Raw genomic sequence first — 15,160 nt, forward strand, 5'->3', positions numbered from 1 at the left:
GACCCTACTTTGGCAGACTCTGTAGGGTTGGCTACCTGGATGGTTCCTTTGCCCAGAGTATCTTTATTCCAAATTACTGACTCTTTCACTAGTGCTTTTAACACTATCTGAAATCTTCCCAATTAGAGATTAATTAGGGTTAGTTATCATTCACTGATTAAAGTATATATAATTCTTAAAATGTTAATGGGCTGCAAGTTCTTCACACATTTGTGTAAATTAGTTCAACAAAATAACACCTAAAATTCAGCTTGCAATTTAGTAGACACCATGCATTCAAGTAGTTTATATTTTAAATTTTATTCCTTATTACCAGCATGTGATTTAGGCAAAGGACTATAACCATTTTTCACCAGAAGAAAATGGAGCACAGAAGTTTAAGTTAAAATTGTCTTTTTTTTCTAACTCCTACCCAAGAACCACTCTACAAAGAGAATGAAATGTGTTTTCAGGAAAATGAAGTAAGTGATCTCTGAGAGTGAGGCTGGGGGAGGGGAACTGAAGAACAGCAAAGCCTTGGGCTTGTGTTCAGCAGTGAAGAGAGACACTGTGTACTCAGGAGCAATATAGAAAATGAAGTGAGGAAACTTCCAAGACACAATTTGCCTCTTTTAAAACTCTTTTGAGGCTCATCCCTGATGTTTGTGATAAGAAAAGAAGCTTTATTTTGTCATTCTTCTCTCTTCTCCCTCTCTGCACTGTTGGATCTGATCCCAGGACCTAGATCATAGGCCCTATTTCAATTATGTTAATAGGTTGATTTTGTGCAATATTTTAGCAACATGATCCCTATGTATACAATTATACGGGAAAAAGCAGTCAGTTTGACCAACCACTTTGTAGATGTTGGGAATAAAGCCCATTTTAAAACTAATTCCCTACCTGTATTTCAGGGTTTTTTGTTTTTATATCTCTAAAGAGAGTGGACCACATCTTAAAAATGGACTCCCTTTAGAAAGAGCATCTTGTGTCAGCTCCATAAAAAAGGGGTAGATTGAGGTGTTTTCCATCATAACCTCCTGCAATATTTATCTTAAAAGAGAATTAAAAGCCATTTCCTTTGACAGGTGATTTTGCAACTTTTCAGTTTTCCAGCTTTGCTCTCTAAAGGTAAAACAACCTCACTGTACATGCTCAAAGCATCTGTAGAAACAACTATAACATATTCCCAGTAGGCAGAGGAAAGACAGTCAATTAATGCTCACTGTATAATTTTAATGGAAATTAAATATAGGAGTTCATGAGATAAACACATCCGAGAGACCCTTTAATCCAAGGAACTAAGAGGACAAACTGTCAGCTTGGTTCCCAGAAAAGTATACATGCATTTAGATTTTTTTTTTTTATCAGTCCTCCTCAACTCCATTGGAAGTTAACTGCATGACTTTTTTCTTACAGGCCTAATTTAAATAACATTTAGACCACTTTTATGCTACTTGCAAAAGTGATTCTTGATTATTAATGTTTAAAACTCTTTGGGGAGTATTGTAAAACATGCTTTGCCATTTGGGTATTGACATTACTTCTTTGCCATCTTCTGATTGAAGCTGCAGACTCCCTTAAAAGATTTACCAACTCTTAATCTCTGATTAGCTGCAAATCAGAGCTTTTTGAGGGCATGTGCTATGTCTTCTTGTTTTATACTGAGCTGGTTAGATAGATGGTTGATAATGGGGAAACTGTGAACTCTAGCCTTCTATTTGCACATTTAAGTGGTTTGAGAAATCTAAGTGAAATAGCACATTGTATGGAATCATAGGTAGAGATTTCAGCACATGGGCCACAGTGTGGCAGGAAGCACATAGGCTTTGTGTTAAGACAGACATGAGTTTATTTCCTAGCTCTGCTGAACAGGGCTCAAGATTCCTAAATCCTCTAAGTTCCAGCTTAGAAAATCTGTCCCTAAACCAATTATCTAGTTACAGCTTTACTGTAAAATTTATTTTCTTCCAAGTTGTCTACCTCTAGAAATCAAGTTAGGATTCTTGACACTGATCATCAGCTGCTTTCTATAAAATGATATAAAAATCACTGCCTTTTTTCAAATTTTATTTTTATTCTGTAGAACTTATTAATTTGCCTCCATATTTAGTATTCATTTGCATATAGTATCTTGATTAAATTAAAATGTATACTATTTCGGCACATCAAATCTACCTTAGCAAAATTTGATAGATCATGTTTTTAGTATTTTTCTCTTCATGCTTAACAATTCTTAATATCTAGATTGCCCCACACATGTATGTGGCCCCTGGGTGGATGAGGGTATCCTACAGCATGGGCAGCATCCTGTATTTTGGACTTTTTTTTTTTTCTTTTTGGCTCCATCAAGCACCAAACCGTTAATACGTAAATGTTCTTTGTGACAGTTTTTGAGTTATTTCATGTCTGTCTTTTGACAGGAAAAATAATGGTTTTAATGATAGATACTCATCATCCCAATATGTAAGAAAACATGGGAATGCAATGTTTTCCTTTATTTTTAAAGTGTATTATTATTATTAACATTATTTTGACTATTATTATCACCAATCATCTTTGATAATGAGACTTTATTCTTTGGCAACACATCTCCCATTCCTATTGAGAAATCCCCTCTGGGAGGCTTCTGAGGGGCTTTCTCTTTTCCTATATGGACAATGACTTTGCATAGCCTGCATGAGGCCTGTTGTGGGCATTGGCTCTTAATGTGGGTAATAATGATAATGAATTGTCCGCTTGAATATAATATGCATACTTCTAAAAGGTTTGCCTTTTCAAATAGATAATGAGTAGAAGGCAGAAAGTTCAGCCACAACAGGACTACAGGCATGTGTAGTCTCTGAATGAAGACATCTTCTCTTTCATTAACAGTCACAGGTGGTCTGAATTCATGCCTTCCGGGCCAGTGACCCTGACTATATAGGCCACTTTATACAGTTATTTCATGACTTCTGCCTTTCCCATAATGGATTGAAACAACAAAGAAATCGTTTTTGGTTTTGTTTTGGTTTTGGTTTGGTTTTTTTTAAGTGCTGGGGGAAGCTGGTGGGGGGCAAACTCAATGAGACAGTATAGTGCTTTTCCTGTAGGCTGTGACTCCCTGGGTGAGCAGCATCCTGGTGGCTTCCCATAGAGATGGGGGCTGGCCAGCTGAATCCTTCTCTCTACTTGAATGGTTCACAAAGAGCCCGTGTGTGACATGCTGGTGATCCAGGTCATCTGTTTCATATGTCTCCTGTGAGATGGAAAGAAATTATGTTAAGTCCTCTAGAGGAGCTTGAAATGACTGATGATATTGTCATGTGGTATCGCTTGGGCCTGCATATTAAAAATCATGTTTCTTTCTGCTGTCTCCTACTCATCCTAGGAAAGAATTTAAAGTCAAGCAGGGCAGCTTATTAGGTATATAAAGTAGAAATGTGTCGATTACAGATTAGCTCCAATATTTCCTCTGAGATACATAAAATAAAACCATGAAAGTGGGGCTCACTACCCAGGCTCTCCTTAGTAGGACTGACTTTGAGGCATTGGAAAATGGATGTTTTATATTTTGGGTCTGTACTATGTTTTCAGTATTACAGTACTACTTAATATATTATACCTTTGTGAAATTTAGCTCTTATGTTCTATGAATTAATTTATTATTCAAAAACAATATCAATCATTTTTACCTAGTTTACAAGTAAAATGGGTTTATAAGGAAAAGAATAGAGCAACAAATTTACTTGAAAATTAAAAGTTGGGATGAAGTCAAACTCTGAATGGGTCTGACTGTGCTCTGAGCACTGGGCATTTCTGAGGATTGATGACCAGCAAGGAGGAGTTGATGGTCCTTGGCTGAAACTCGGGCCATTAACTCCAACCAGTCATTAATTGCCTGGAAATGTCCTGGGCTGAGGTCATTATTGCTATTATAAACTGAATTAATGCCCTGTGCCTTAGCCAATAAGATTATTTGAATTATCTTTATTCTTCATTCAATTTATAATTATAAAAATGTACCACAGGCAATCAGACCAGATTATAGATTAATCACATGCAAAATTACATTTTAAATGAATTGTTTTTTTGATTCATATAGCTACCCAAAGTACTACGAGAAGCTGATTTCTCAGTGTTAGCATTTATTGAAGTTGATTTGCTATGCTGCACCCCTGATCCCTCAACCCTACAACTGGTTCAAATTCAAGTAATAAGTAAATTGAATGGGATCTTCAATTCACAATGTGTAGATCCAATTTTACAAAAGCTGTAATATTTTGATTTTTTTGGCATAGGAATTTAGGGTGGATAGGCCCAGGATAGCGGAGTGGGTAGGTGTCTCAATAGTGTAAATACATGAAAAAAGCTGGATAAAACCTAAAGCATATACCCAGTCACAATCATTTAAGTTTGTGTAGAACTTGACGTTTTACAATTTTTCTATATTCATTATTTAATTTTGCTCTTTGAGTAACACTTTTAGTTAAGCATGGCAGACATCATTATATATGAGAAGACAGAAGTCTAAAGTTAAGTGTCTAGCAAGCTGTCTTCAACCCAAGGTTTCTTCAGTGGTCATTAGTATCAAATGTTATTATTTTAGTCTGGGATGTTCTTTTATATTTTCATACTGTGACTCAGTACTACTAATAATTATTAGAGTTTTAGTTTAAAATGCCATTTTTCAACAGTTATCAAACAATATAGTATTTTGATGCTTTATGATGAGGGATCACTTCTCTGGTTTATAGATTCTTAGGTTCTGCTTGATCATTTTTTTTCTTTTTTAAGCCACGCATATTTGTATTAATCTGTAATCTAATTGGATATATTTTGTGTCTATGTTGTTTCTATGTTCTATGTATTTAAAGTCCCTTACTCAAAGAAACCTGCTATGACATAGGTAACTGGAGATTTATTGATACTCTACAGTAGAGGAGAACAAACACAAGGAAAACCCTAAAAAGGCATCTTAATTAACAGAGAAAGCATGGGTTTGTATTGCTTATGGATTGTCTTCAGAAGTTCTTAGGTTATGATATCAGAAGGAGAGTGAGACTTTGGATTGATTGATTTCTTAAGGTGAGGGGATCAATGCAAAGTAGATGATATTCTGAGCTAAGCAGTATTACACAAGTCATGACATTGTGTGGTTATAAGTATATAGCTGATAAGTGATTGTTCTCAGTCTTGCATATCTGATGGAGGTGACTGTACCTATTCTTGTTCTCTTCTGTACCACTCTCCTCTGGCCAGCCTTTGGCCAGGCCAGAGAGGCAGGCAGAGAAGACTTTTATTTTTTTTTAATCTTTATTTTTTTAATTTAAATTTCAGTTAGCATACAGTACAATACTGGGTTCTGCAGTAGAATACAGTGATTCATCACTTACATACCACACCCAGTGCTCAGCACAAGTGCCCTCTTTAATACCCATCACCGATCTAGCCCATCCTCCACCCTCTTCCCTCCAGAGAAGACTCTCAGTCCAGATTTACATTGCTGTCATAATCTCTAGATGGTATGTTATCTGAGAAACAACAAACAACAGTTTGGACCACATTTTGTCCTTTTTCCTCCTTTTATCAAGTGAGGAGTTGCTACATCATAGGAAGTGACAGTGGCTATGCAGAAGCATTTAAGACTCTGGAGAGTTCACATTTGGCCATTAACACAAAATGAGAGCAAAATGATGATTAGAATCCAGGGCAAGAAAACACGTTGCAGAATCCATTTGGGTCTATTTTGAAGAGCCAGGTGAATAGCTTCTCAGAGATGAATTGTTCTTTTTGGCCAGTAGTGTTTATCCAAGTGCAGCTGAAGTGTAGCAGTGACACAGTTGCCACACTGACAAGCTAATAGAAAATCTGGAGCTCTTACTTCGATCTTTACTACTTGGACTAAAAAGTTTAGATTTGTCTAATGAGCATCAATAGCTATGGAAGTATAACTTATAATATCAGCTAAGATTTAATTTCTTACCATACTTTCCAGTTGTATAAACACCTTTGTAGGAACTATTGCTTGGATGGTATACATACCAAGGTAAATTAGTGAATCTTCTGGGTAATTCTCCAGAGTAGACTATGTGACTTCATTTCCTAAGTTCCTAGGCACATACCTTCCAGGAGACTTACTTCCCAAGGGGTTGGTTGTTTGTGGTAAACAAGCAAAGGATTGGTTTTATATAATAAAATAGTATCCTAGAGGGCACAGCCCATGTGGTAATGTAGGAATCATTTAATATGACAGGTACACCAATTTTGGGGGAAGGGCAGATTCCCTGGAGTCAAATAACTCCTATAAAGCTGTTGAAGAGTCTCAAAGGAGAAAAAGTGAACTAAGCGGAAAAAATAACCTCAATATTTATTCCTAATTTCTTGTATTTCTGGTCTCTATAGACCTTAATGACTTTTACAGAAGCACTTTGTTCTTTCAGGGTCAGAGTCCTTTTTTTTTTTTCTCCTCATGACTGGAAGTTGGGGTTAATAGTATAGGGATATGGGTGGCTCAGTTGGTTAAGTGACTGCCTTCAGCTCAGGTCATGATCCTGGAGTCCCAGGATCAAGTCCTGCATCAGGCTCCCTGCTCGACAGGGAGTCTGCTTTTCCCTCTGACCCTCCCCCCTCTCATGTGCTATCTCTCTCTCATTCTCTCTCTCAAATAAATAAATAAAATCTTTAAAAGAGAATAGTGTAGGGATATGTTAGGTATCAGAAGGGGCCAATGGAAGGAAATGACTCTTTGACTAGCATAGTGATGACTATAAAAATTTTATCCAGAGAATCCAGCAATTCTGAAAAGTAAGATATAATCATTCTATTAAGAGCCCTAGGATCTTATCTAAGGCAGTTAGGAGTAATTCAAGGGATAGTGAAATGTATCTTACATCCAATTTCTGCTGGTATTAATGGTATAAGATAGACCTCGATATTTCCTTTGGTTCTGATTTCAAAAGGCATTGTATAAGCTTCGGTGAAGGGTTGATTAGGTCAGTCTGAATTTTGATGCGTTCAGCTCCCGAAATCCTACCAATATTGGTAAGGTTTTTGGACCATGAGGAGTCTGGTACCTCACAGAGATCTTCAATTTATGTCTTCTTTAAGCATATGCTTCCCTGTGAGACAGTGTTCAAAGTACCTTTAACCTCATATGAAGAGGGAAATACTTTGAAATTTCAAGGGAAGGGCCATATAAGGAGCATTAAACTGGTAATTCCCTTACATAATAAATTTCTTGACTCAGCAAAAATATTCTTCAAAAATGGAGACACAATGAAGACATTTAGCTTATACTTATTTTAAGGGCAGTACTAAAGAATGTTCTTCAAGAAGAGGAAAATGATTCCAAAAGAAAGATTCAGGAAAAAATGTAAGACAACAGAAAGAGGGGAAAGTGGAAAAATCTAAACGATTACTAGGCCAGTACAACAATGATAACAGTGCATCATGGGATCCAGAATGGATCTAGCCTTTTCCTCGGCAGGGCCTGGGATCCCAGCACTGGCAAGTTTCAGGATTTCTGCTGCATATCACTGCTGAGCTGCATGACTTCTGAACTGTGGAAGAGCTCTCCTCATTTTACATTTTGACTGTCAGCATTTTGGGGCGGTTTGGGGAGTTCTCTTTGCTCTCCAGTCCTGTCCTCTGCTTTCTGTGCCTTGGGTGATCTTTTTCATCCTGTTTACCATTCTTGGCCTTTGGAGGGTGGCTCTGGCTGGCCTACACTCTGTGGAAACAGGAATTACCCCTGAGAGATTTCACACAACTTTCCTGCCCCTCTCCTGCTCTTCCTTAACTGAAAACTTGAAGTGCCAAAGGCAGTTTCTCTCAGCTCTTTTCCTACCCTAATTTTAGGGTATCACTACCAATAAAGATGTGGGGGAAAGAGTTGGAGAGTGATGTAGTCTTCTTTTGTGTCTTGGGCTCAAGTTATTAATCCAACAGACCAGCTCACACATAACCCTAAAAGGTTTGTTATAAGGTAGGCTGGTCCTCATTACCTTTATCAGTGGCAGATTGTTCCCTGTCTATTTCAGAGATGACAGCAGCTGCGAATTGTTTGTCTCTATTGTGAGATTGTCACTTTCTGGAGTTTGGTTCATTTCATTTTTTTAGTACTCAGTTTTTTAATGGATATCAAAAATGACTAACATAGCTCACCTGGATTGTTTTGGTTCCTACTTATTTTTGACCCTTATTTACTGATGGCAAAATAAGCTTTGCTCTGATACTTGGAAAGACAGTGATGAAATGAAAATAAAACAGTGATGGTGTTCTTGGAAGTGATTCTGGAGAAACAAAGACCAATAGGTTTCATTCCAATTTTATAAAGATGTTAAACTCAGGAGTATTGTCTATTATATGATAATAGGGAAATTGATCATCTATAACTGCTGTTGCATATGGAGGTACGATTGTTATCGAGGGTAAAATTCTGTTCAAGAATGGGTTTCTGCGAGGTAAGAAAACAACTTGGTCCCAGGTTTTTAAAGCTGTAAATTGGGCACTAGATGTGCTTATTGATATTTTTGGAATTTTTAATGATCTTATATTGCATGCATACAATGAAGGAAAGCAATATATTTTTCAATGGCAGAAAAAACTTTAAGTTAGAAGTTTGGAAGAAAGAGTTTCTATAGATGATTTTAGCATGTTCTGTGATTAAACAAGACTTATCAAGGAAGTGATATTGATACTGTATATCTGTAAAAATTTACATCAAATACCTCATGAATTAGATGGAGTGTTTTGAATTTTTTTTTCATCACAAGAAGATCCTGCAGAGGAAATTCATTTCTTTAATAAAATTACATAACAAGTTTAACTTTATAGGGCAAATTGTCAGAACAGGTTACTGAAGGATTAAGTATGAATTTTGAACATACAGTATCACCTGCTCAATTTTAGATAAAAGTTAAAAAATAATACCTTGAACTTGTTGAAAATGTTTTAAAAATCTTCTATTCCCACCAACATATTTGTGACTCTGGTTTCTCTACTATGTTTTCATACTAATATAAAAAAAAAACAAAAACTTGAGACATATATTATCTCTTGCAAGTAGTATTGCTGTCAATCCAACCTAGATTAGATAAATTAGCAATCAAGAATCAAGCTCAATTGTCACATTAAAAACTTTAAATATTGATGTACATGCTGTTCATTGAACGTGTGCATATAGGTGCTTAATATGGGGAAACAATTTCAATCATGATTTTGACTTGAGTTATGATTGCAAAGTGACAAAAAGGCGTTTTAATATCCCTGAACCTTAGTTGCCTATATGCATAGTTTCATTGAGCAACTTGTGTAATTTTTATAATTTTATTTTCCTCTGTTATGAATGCTCTAATTATATTTATTAAAATGTAATTTTATGTCTGCATAAACTAATGATAAAAAATGTGGGCTTGAATCTTGTATGTTCTTTTTGTCCATTTTACTTTTGTTATTATAATTTCTGAAAGTATTGTTTTGTGCAGGATGGAAAATTAAAAACAAAACTGGTTCTTTATCACAGATAGTTTGGAAAACACAATTCTGAAGCACAATTATAGAATTTTAAAATTTAATATTGTACACCATTTCAGCTCTTATTATTCCACTTGCTCAATTGCTCCCTTGAAATTAATAAATTTTAATGTCTTCCTGTTTGCAAGCTTTGTTTTCAATAATAGCAATTCAATAAATGCTTCAAAGGCTGAGGTATTCTGACACTTCACTCATTGAATACTTTGACTCAAGATTTTTGAACAATTTTGAACAAAGCCTGAAATTTTGAGGACTTATTTGCAAAATGTTCAATACCATATTAGATAATTAATTTAAAAAATAGTTCTCCAGTCTCAAATGCACTAGAACTCAATTGACAATGGTTCAAAAAGAGAAAAAACATATAGTGCCATGGTGAAGTATTATTTGATATTTAAGATCAGCTTACTAACCAAAATTGCATAGCTTAATTATTTTTTGTATATATAAAAATATAAATTTAGATAACTACAACTTTCAATTGGCAGAATATAAAATATTGGATGTAATTTTGATTTATGTGTATACCATGACCAATTCCATATATAGTTTTCCTTCATTTTTTCATTTAATAAAAATATTTTTATAATGCTATCCTCCACCAAAATTTGTATTTGAAATATCATCAAAACAAATATAGTTTTATCTTTAATGTTGAATTTTATAACTGAATTTATAACAGTCTTCAGACCCAGGTTGGGTGTTCAGTTGAAAGAATGAACTTTAAAAAGAGTCTTACTTTGATTTTATAAATTGTTTGAGAAAAAACATTTGAAAAATTAACTTGATTATCTATTTGAGGACTTTGATGATGCTAACATAGAGCTGGCTTTGTTTAACTATTTTAAAAGTTTTATTTCAGTTAATGGAACCAATATATTAACAGCTATTGCTTTATTTATATTTGCATAAGAATACTTAGAACTAAAAATAAGTTAATTTAGAAGTACAGTCACTTCATCTAATTGAAAAATTATGCTTCACAAACTTATATGCACATACCCCTGTGGGTATATGGTAAGTCATTTTCGTCAGGTGGTTGCATTAAATGGTCACTATAACTACTAGCTTTTGAGGTAGATAATGGTAGTTCTTTAGCAGACTGTGTCTTCAGGTTTGCATAATTTTTGCCATTAGAATTGCCCCCATGTTGGATGGTAATTATAGACAAATTACTTACTGTCAATTGTCCCAAGAAATGGAAATTCACTAGTTAATTTTCCATTAAACATGCACTTTTTATCTCATTGCTATTGAAAGGGCTTATTACAAAAGATTAGTACCAAGCAATTAAAATGAATAAATTATTAGATATACACTATGTGATAAATGAGAAAATCACTTTCATGAGAGCATCAGACTCTAAACTCTAAGGAAGGATTGCTCAGTCTCTGTTTAAAGCATACATTTTTCTCATCATCTAATCTAAAATTTCTCATGTTTCTCAAAGACCCCTCAAAGTCAGAGGCTTGGTGGTTTGCTACATCTCTCAGAATATGGTATAACTGGCTGGGACAAATTCGTTTGGCAAGAGACCAGAAGAAGGAGTTAGCTAGTTAGGCATCATCACCAAGCTCCCTTGACATGAACAGGTTAGTTGTGTTTGGAAAGGGTTCTGGCAACATAGGAGTAACTTGAATTGGATCAGCCCTCTGCCATGTGAGAACACAGAGAGAAGTCCATCTATAAATCATGAAATAGGCCTTTACTAGACACAGAACTGCCAGCACCTCGATCTTGAAGTGCCTAGCCTCAAGAACTGTGAGAAGTAATTACTTGTTGTTTAAGCCATCCAGTCTATGATATTTTGTTATAGCAGCAGAAATGTATTAAAACACATTCCTATTGTTTAACTATAGACACTACACAAAATTAAAAACAAATGTAACAACTGCTACTTGAAGCCCGCTGGAAAGCAAACAAAAGCAAGCAGAAATTGGAGATGATATGACTTTTGAAAAAAGTCAAACCACATGGAACACGATCCCTAACTCACAAGATATACAAAATTAATTCAAGAAGGATTATGACGCTAAATACAAAAGATAAAACTATAGATTTTCTAGAAAGAAATGTAGGAAGAATATATTCATGATCTTGGGATAGATAAGATTTCTTAGACTGAGCTCTAAGATGAAAAAATTATAAATTGTACTTTATCAAAATTTAAAATTTCTGCTTAAAACACTGGTAAGGAAACTAAAAGACAAGGCAGAAGCTGGGAGAAAACATTTGCAATACACAAAACCCTTGTCTCCAGAGTACATAAATAACATTTACTAATTCAAATAAGATAACTTCACACAGGTGTACTTTATTTGGGAACTTATTATTAAAAAGGATTAAATTCACTATTGAGATGACTTAAAGTTTAATTTTTCTTCTTTCTCACAGTGGCCTATGGGGTCACTTGGGGGTACACAAAGATGTTTGAATCATTAAACTTCTACCTCAGCCAACAAATGAATCTGTGACAAAGACCTTACTTTGAGAAGCCCTCCTAGACTGACTATGCTGAATTGTGGACAGTCTTGCTGCAAATGAGTCCCATCTCCTACAGGGCAGTAGTAGCTCTTGTTGTGGATAGCTAAAGCGAGACTTTCTAGAATTTATCTGTGGGATCGACATTAAGCTATAGTTTGTATCAAATGGCATGATAATGGCCTTTACAAGACAGAAGGGCAGTGGAGTGCTTTTATGGCCTTTATGAGCACTAAAACATTTACTGACCATATTGGTCATATTAAATAGTTGGAGATAGAGACAAATCGACATTTCAGGGAAGCCTACCTGACTCTAAATGTTTCAGTCAGTTTCTGGTCACTGCTGATATGAAGAATTCATGAAGTTTGAATAATAGAGTTGAAAGTTGGTCTGAAGACCCTGGACCCAGCCTGGACAAACATGTACAACTGGGCAGAGAGAAAGTGACAGGATACAGGTTGTGTTGACTGTCAGGCGAAAACTTGTTGGAGTGGCATGAAAAAACAGAGAGATGGGAATACAGCAATTCAAAGGATATTAAGACTTTTTCCGGGGCGCCTGGATGGTTCAGTTGGTTAAGCGTCTGCCTTCGGCTCAGGTCATGATCCGAGGGTCCTGGGATCAAGCCCTGCATTGGGCTCCCTGCTCAGCAGGAAGTCTGCTTCTCCTTCTCACACTCCCGTGCTTCTGTTCCCTCTCTCACTGTGTCTCTGTCAATAAATAAATAAAATCTTTAAAAAAAAAAAAAGACTATTTTTCCTCCCCTATGTTCAAGTTTCACGGTAACAACAATAACAGTAACAACAACTTCCCCCCAAAATAAAACTGCAAAGGAGGTTAAGCACTTTGGATAGGAAAAGGGTGATAACTTAGATACATTGAAAAATGACTCTACCAATCATTGATCATAAATACATTTGAGAAACTTCCTTTTGGCTAAAAGTGTTTTTTCCCCAGTGTTAAATACTCCAAATGATATAAAATTTGGGCCAACTTTTTTTTTAATGTTAAATGTCCCTGGTATTAAAAGTAATTCTAGTATTTTCTAGCACTTCCAGATAAAATACAGGATGCCCAGTTAAATTTTAATTTCAAATATACAACAAATAATTTTTTTAAATTTGTCCTATGTTGACAAATTTTCATATAAATAAGGGGATTTTCATTTTAGAGATAAGCAGACAGGAAAATAATTGTGTGTCTGCCATGGAAGTACTGGTTTTAGCTGCCAAGTGTCAGCCTTAATTCTTGTTTCAAGCAAACACATTCTTGCCATGCAGTCTTTTCCCAATGTCCCATGCAATATTTGGAATATACTTACACTAAAGATTATTTGTGATGTATCTGAAATTTGCATTTAACTAGTATCCTGTCTGTTTAGTTGCTAAACTTTTCAATCTTATTTGTAGCATCAAATCTGTCTAGTATGATTTCTATGAATTTGATCTCTGGTTTAAGGAATTATCTATACTTTAATTTATGAAGCTGTTTAAATGTTTTAATAAATAAAAATAGTCTGAGGATCAATATGATCTAATTTCTGAAAACTCTTTATATCACTAAAGTTTAATTTACAATTTGGCCTGCAACTTTCCTTTCCTACTAAGAATCTGCCTTTCTCCTCTATCTACCATATGTGTGTTTTTACACACACACACACAGGTATAATCATTTTGGTGACTTTTCCCACTAAACTCTTACAAGAATTGTGTATGTTAACATGTGCCATTCGTTTTAAGATAAGGATTGAATGAATGATTACCAAGCAGTTTCATCCCATTTAATCTCTCTGTTCAGTACTTACTTTAACTGAAGTCTCTAACAGCTTAAACTATTTTAATTTTTTACATGATCCTTGATGTGTTTTTGTTAATCGTTTGGCTATAACCACATCACTTCTCCTTGCTTAATCATAGATAATGGATTTCAAATAACCAGACTCAAATCAACCTCAGTAGAAATAAAGAGAAACACCATTGTTTCTCTGTAAGAGAGGCTTGAAGACAAAGAGGAATTTTGTCTGTTAGCCACTGAGGTAGGAGATTTAAAACACGAAGGAAAAATTCCAGAGCGATTAAACAAAGAGTCCTCTGAAAAGAAGACAAGGATATGTTTGCTCGGAACAAGAATTAACAGTACCCTCTTGGCAGGTGGAATTTGTACTTAAATGGCAGACACACAATTATTTTCTTGTCTGTTCTGTTCATCTCTAAAATGAAAACTCCCTTATTTTACATGATTATCTGTCAACACTTCTTATTAGTACAACTTTATCTTGATTTTCATTTTATGCTATAGTATTTGGCTGTGCTCCTGGAAATTTGTTTTGGACAAATGAGGTGTTTTAACAATGATAACAATAAACTTTTAAAATCACCCATCTTTTATTCTTATTTAAGCCCCCAAATTATTAGTGTGTAGTAAGTATTTTTCCCTCCACTCAACATCTCCATCCTTAGAAACCTGAAGTGAGAAGCCTCTGGATGTGGAGAAGAGAACAAAATTACTACTGGAGTTCCCCCACATTTGTAGGAGGGATCTTGCTTCCCTGACTGAATTCCTAGCCATTGACCCTCTGACATTATTCAAAGAGGGCTGATAGCATATAGGACAAGAGACCAATAACCGATCACTGACCCAAACTGGACTGCTTTGTGTGAACGTGCATGTAGATCCCGGAAGAACTCTGATTCGGTGAGAGATAAGACACATCCACCTCCCCAGTTCTTGGGTAAATTGTTAGGAAATATTCAACTCTCATTCCTACGAGTCACCTTCACTCTCTGGCGAGCAAATTGAGTTGGTTGAGGAATTGCCCAAATCCACATGCAAATTAAGGAACCTCAATTTTGCTTTCTCTCTTTTGTTTGGGACAGATAAAACTAGAACTTAGCTTTTATTCTTTTTAATTGGTTTTAGCTTTTAATGTTAGATATATAAATAAAATGTAAATGTGTACTTTTGGGTGACTTATACCACAGAAAGCAGATAATTTGGTAATTTTCAATAGGAGCTTTCTTAAATATTACAGTTATAGTCAGCGAAATAAACTTAGAATTCACTCAGCATAGGAAAGTTCAGAATTAAATACTTATGTATTTTTTATCATAATATTTAATTATATATTAAATATGCATCGCCTTTGACAGAAACAAAGGGAACTCTAGGGAATACACACACC

This window comes from Callorhinus ursinus, unplaced genomic scaffold, assembly GCF_003265705.2.
Source record: "Callorhinus ursinus isolate GAN/ISIS: 27379988/994484 unplaced genomic scaffold, GSC_fseal_2.0 scaffold7, whole genome shotgun sequence".
Classification (NCBI taxonomy): Eukaryota; Metazoa; Chordata; class Mammalia; order Carnivora; family Otariidae; genus Callorhinus; species Callorhinus ursinus.